Consider the following 6352-nt stretch of genomic DNA (forward strand, 5'->3'; position numbering starts at 1 on the left):
ATACATAGAAAGAAGGATCCTTTATTGTATGATTATATGATAGCGGATCAAACACTGGTAGCAGTTACTTCTGTAAAATATCTCGGAGTATGCGTGCGGAACGATTTGAAGTGGAATGATCATATAAAATTAACTGTTGGTAAGGCGCGTACCAGGTTGAGATCCATTGGGAGAGTCCTTAGAAACTGTAGTTCATCAACAAAGGAGGTGGCTTACAAAACACTCGTTCGACCTATACTTGAGTATTGCTCATCAGTGTGGGATCCGTACCAGATCGGGTTTGCGGAGGAGATAGAGAAGATTCAAAGAAGAGCGGCGCGTTTCGTCACAGAGTTATTTGGTAACCGTGATAGCGTTACGGAGATGTTTGACAAACTCAAGTGCCAGACTCTGCAAGAGAGCCGCTCTTCATCGCGGTGTAGCTTGTTCGCCAGATTTCGAGAGGGTTCGTTTCTGGATGAGGTATCGAATATATTGCTTCCCCCTACTTATACCTCCCGAGGAGATCACGAATGTAAAATTAGAGAGATTAGAGAGCGCACGGAGGCTTTCAGACAGTCTTTCTTCCCGCGAACCATACGCGACTGGAACAGGAAAGGGAGGTAATGACAGTGGCACGTAAAGTGCCCTCCGCCACACACCGTTGGGTGGCTTGCGGAGTATAAATATAGATGTAGATGAGTGTGGTGCGTGATGCGGCGCTCCCCATCCCTATATACCGATCAAATCAGTCACGACTTGAACCGAGCGTGCCCGAACATTGTCCTACAAAATGATGGCCGCCTCCTGCAGAAACCGACGCCGCTTCTTTCTCTCAGTTGCTTTTCTACTTTGTAACACAGTCTGTTTCGTTTTCGAGTCCAAACCGCTTAACAGATATTGTTCAAATTTGGCATGGAGACAGTTTGAACCCTTAGAAAGAACATAGCCCACTTTAAAAAGCAAGAATTTTTTTTTTGCATCAGTGAACGTAAACTACATTAAAACTTACTTATTTTGGTTGTATAACTTAAGAATTCTATAATGTATAAGTACTTCAGTAGTCGCCGCGCGGGATAGTCTCTCAAACGAAATTGCTTCCACGTCCGAGGCCTTTCAATATCACGTCTTCCATTCCGCTTGTAGTTCAGAATATTTTGGGGAAGTCTGGGACGTAGCATTCTCACCAGTCTTCACGATATTTTTGAATTTTTTAGTTTCTGTTGAAAATACTTAATTTTTCTCTTATCTTCATTCCCAATCATTTCTTGTTGTGCAGCTCTTCGAATTTCTTAGGAACCTCATCTCTGCCGTGTGATTTTTTTTTGCTTTTTTTTTAACCATGTTTTCGCTTTCATAGCATAATACAGGAACCGCGACCACGTTATAGAATTTCGGGACAATCTTTTTGTACTTTATTGCCCAATATTCAGATAATAGTGTCACAGACAGCTTAGAATTTGTGTAATTTAAGTATCAGAGTAAAAATCAGATATTACAGCGTAGCCTAAATGAAAGATTAAGAGACCAGTTCTAAAGCAGGATTATCCAAAACTAGTTTTAAACTGACTGAGTATTTTCCTCGGAGTGCACTTATTTTCGTTTTGTTACTAGAAATTTTAAAGTTGTATTCATTGTATATTTCGTTCAGGTGGTATATAGATCTTTGGAGGTCATTTCGTGAACGTGAATCATGTCATCTACAAAAAGAAGCACAATCAGGTATTTCTCATTCGTTATCGCAATTCCTTTGTCTTGTCGTAGTTCCTGCTTTCATTTATGAAGAACGAAGTCAATGTAAATACTAAAAATGCTGACTTAATCTGCTCATTTAAATGTATACCGAACGAGCTGCCGCAGTGGTTATTCCATGGTATGATGATGATGATGATGATGTTTGGTTTTTGGGGCGCTTAACTGCACGGTTATCAGCGCCTGTACAAAGCCCCAACCTTTACACAGTCCAGTTTCGCCACCTTCACGGATGATGATGAAATGATGACACCACAGACACCTACTTCCCGGGCGGAGAAAGCAACCCAGCCGTGAATCGAACCCGGAATCCCATCACCAGCAACGCTAGCTTCTACACGACGAGCTGTCAACTAGTACACTAGACTCGCATTCGGGAGGATGACGTTTAAATCCGCATCCGGCCATCCTGATACGTTTTCCGTAACTTTCCTGAATCGCTCCAAGCAAATGCTGGGATGGTTCCTTTGAAAGGGAACGGCGGACTTCTTTTACCCTTCCCTGACGCAGTGCCAACTCCTGCTCCGTCTCTAATGACCTCGACATCGATAGCACATTAAATGCAATCCTCCTTCCGTCCTTCATTTAAAGGCATAGGTTTACGCAATAAGTCGGGCGTTAAAAGTTAAAAACTGCGTACTCGTCTAAGGCAGCATAATTTCATGGCGTGCAAATTATCGAGACTATATTCACCGAGCATTTGTGAAAGGCAGCACGTGGCGACTTCCAACAAACTTCACACATAATTTCGAAACTTGGCGAAACTTTTTTTCCCCTCTGACATCCCTGACATAATGATGAAAGGAAAAAGACTTATCACTTCTACATTTTCGCTGTTCGTGCAGTAAGGTGTCAGCATCAGGCTTGATGTTTCACTTTATTACTTCTTTACTACTCACTTTATTCGCAACACATTTGTCAGACAGTATCCACATACGTCGCCGAATGTACCTGAAAATTATAGAATTGTACAACACCTAGTTCAGTACATAAATATTGAGACGTTTTCGAAAAACTAGCTTCTCTTACAACAGAGCGTCTTCAACTGCAAAGGGTTATGTTTCTTCAGGTCAAGTTTTTAACACATTAACTGATACGGAATGTGAACGAACTTCTGAAGGTGTTTTACAAATGGGACTTCCAGTTTTCAGACAGCAATTTGGAGGGGAGAAGGGGGCGGTGGTTACGCGGTCTATTTGGAACTTCAGTGTTTCCGCAAATGATGCAGTTGCCTGTAATAAAGTTCTGTTTGAAAGAAGTCACGCCCTCATAAGATTTCAGTGTAGTGCAAAGCATGACAACTTAGTTTAAATGTTCCCGAAACGTAAAATTGTTCGGTTCACAAAACGATATAACCTTATCCTACGAGTATAGTGCAGCGAGTCAAATTCGCAATCGCTCAACCCACATGAATACCTGGGTGTAAAAATTTCTAGAGATTTGAAATGGAACCGTCACATAGTCGCAGTCTTAGGGAAATACGGTGGCTGGCTGCAATTCGTTGGTAGAATTCTAGGAAAATACAATCAGTGTACAAAAGAAATTGCTTACAAATCACGCTTGCGACCCATCCCCCAATATTGCTCGAGATTCTTGGATCCTAATCAGATACAACTGCCAGGCGATACTGAATGTATACAGAGAAGGGCGGCACGAATGGTCACAGGTTTTTTGACCCGTTGGAGAATGTCACACAGTTTCTGATCAAATTGAACAGGCACGCGCTTGGAAAGAAACGTAAAATATCCAGAGAAAGTCTACTTGGAATATTTCCGGAGGAATCCTTAACTGTTGAATATAGGCGAATGGTAGTCAATGGAGGGAATGACTGCGAATGCTCGTTCGATTTGCGTTCTCTTCCGTAGGCTGCGATGCAAACCAATCCTGATAATATTCCCGGTGTGAGATGTAGTTGGCAGCTCTGTAAATGCTGACCGGTGAGTCGCTTAAAGCGCAGGTGAAATTAATCTCGGAGGGACACATCACGCTCTCAACCGACTAAGCATATCCCCTAAGGATCGCCTAGAGCCTGTGACTAGTGCATTGAATGTAAATACGGAAAACTGCAAAAACTCACTTTTTGAACTATTTGTAATTCCATTAACTAGTTTTGTAACCTTTACAGACTCATCTTCAAATGTGGCACACAGAATTTCCGTCTCTCTGACGTGGAGACAGGGCGACAGTTAAATGGCAACATGTGTCGGAAAACCAATTATTCCACTTACTGACTAACGGACAGTTCATGGTAGACACAGACTATCCCGTGGAAGAGCAAAGTATCGCGAGGAGACCTAATTAGAAAGTTTCTAGAACTGACGTTACATGATGAAAGTAGGAATGGAATATACTGAAACCGCCTACGTATTGTAACTGTAGGAAGCGTGAAGACCAGAAGAGACTAAGCACAGCACGCACAGAGGCTTTTAAGCAGCCACAGTTCGCACGCTCCATACGTCAGTGGAGTGGGAATAAGTCCTAATAACTGGTATACTGGCAAGTTCCATCTGTCACGCAATTCACGGTCGTTTATAGACTACAAATTATAAGCTGCCTATGTTTAGTTTAAATTTGGATTACAAGAAAATGGGCGTTTTGCAAAATGTCCTACATAAGTTTCCTCTTCATCAACACCACCACCATGAGTGTTCTGCCCTAGGGCAGGTCTTCACATGTAGCTCTCCATGCAGTCCCATCATTTGTTACCCTCTTGTTTTCTCACAACTATTTTCTGTTCTTACGCTGTCCACCACCTGGTATGTTCTGCGTCTTCTTCTTCTTCTTCTTCTTCTTCTTCTTCTTGTTCTTGCATTCACCATTTCCTTCATACCATCAATAAACAATCTCTTCTCATTCAGTGTCCATGCCAATTGTGTTTGCTCATCCTGCTACCTTTAAAATTTCTCTCTGTTCTCCCACTCAACACCACCTCATTTCTCACGGTGCCTGCCTATTTTATCCCCTATCAACGGACCCACATAAAAGCCTCCTGTTCTGAAACGTCTCGTTGGCAATTGCTATACGTACTTTCACCTCCTTATTACTTCCAATGTCGTCCATAATAGCACGTCGCAGTTATCTAAAAACACTAAATTGTTGTGTATCTTCCTGCCTAACATTATAGTTGTTCTTGCTTTTCTTGCACTTATCACCGGACATTTTGCGATTTTCTTATTATTTCTCATTCCAATTTACTCACGTCTCTTGTTCAATTCTTTTAACATTTCAGTCATACTTCTTTCTCTCTCTGCCAATAACACCACATGATCCGCGAGTCTAATACATTCTGCTCTCCTAACAACGACCCGCTCCCGTCTATGTCGTTTCAAACGTTTTTGAATGACATGCTCCAAATATGTTTACACACTAAGGAGAATAAACGTATCCCGGAGGACTTACCCCAGCGCGATGGAAATCGATACACGTGATGTTCATTCATGCCCAATAGTATCCGAACGACCTGAATTGAATTTCGCCTGATTCACATGCAACCCACATAGCGCAACTGTCTAGCAGGTCTCCTTATCGATCCTTGGTACAGTCGTTTGACTATTGAAAGTGGTTCCAACAAGTCACCACGAGAAAAAACTGTTCTGTATCGCAATAACTCAAGATGCAAAGTAATACCACGATACTACAAGTATCACGGAACACCTTATCACAGATAAGACTGCCCTTAAGGCTTGTAGCTCACATTTATTACAATAAATGACATACCTGACATTTTACCACTCTCATTATTACGTCAGATAGGTAATGCACGTGGTAAATTCGTCGTATTCATGATTTACTCTTCAAAGTAACATACCGTACTTATTATTTAACACAAAATAAGATTAAAAATTAAAGGTATTCACGAGCAGCTAATTGAGAATATTTATGAACTTCAAATGACACGACGAACCGTCTCGTTCTGCATATGGATGCAAACTCAGGTCATGCAGACTAAGCAATGATTTCGTGCCTGACGGATACTAACTGTCACTCCTGATTAGGCATACAGAGAGTGATATAACTCGATTTTAGAGAGAGCCAGTTTGCAAATTCCAACTTTAAATTACATATCGCAAGTATTTTTGCCGGACGCGAATTCCTACCCAGCACCTATTGTCCCTGTTAACGAACGACGAGAGATGTTGAATCTTGGTTCTTAACAAGTAACTTACTTGAGTTGCCGTGAGGTAAGGCTTTGTACTGGGCAGGGATTCGAACTCAGAACTTAATCGGATAGATATCGACGCACAATCAACTGTGACATTTCGGATTTTCTCGGCAGTAGCTAGATGTTTTAACTGAAATGACGAGACGAAACATAATTTTTTTTCCTTCGAAAGACTCCAACCCGGCATCTATCGCTGTTAAATTCTAGAGAAAACGAACGTTAAATATGGGTTTGTTGCACCAGCAGCGACATGTGAGCGTGTTTGACCTAGAAATAATATGACGAAGAGTTCAGTGCTCACTGGGAATACAGCTCCACACATCATATCGCTTTTGACTACACACAAAGATACGTCAGCTTCCGAATTTTTGTCCAGCTCGGACTAACATCTTGAACTTACAGTGATCTCGCAAATAGTTCTGTGTCTCACTGGGTGTCAAAAAGTCACATATCGTTAGT

The sequence above is a fragment of the Schistocerca gregaria genome, unplaced genomic scaffold, assembly GCF_023897955.1.
Source record: "Schistocerca gregaria isolate iqSchGreg1 unplaced genomic scaffold, iqSchGreg1.2 ptg000167l, whole genome shotgun sequence".
NCBI lineage: Eukaryota > Metazoa > Arthropoda > Insecta > Orthoptera > Acrididae > Schistocerca > Schistocerca gregaria.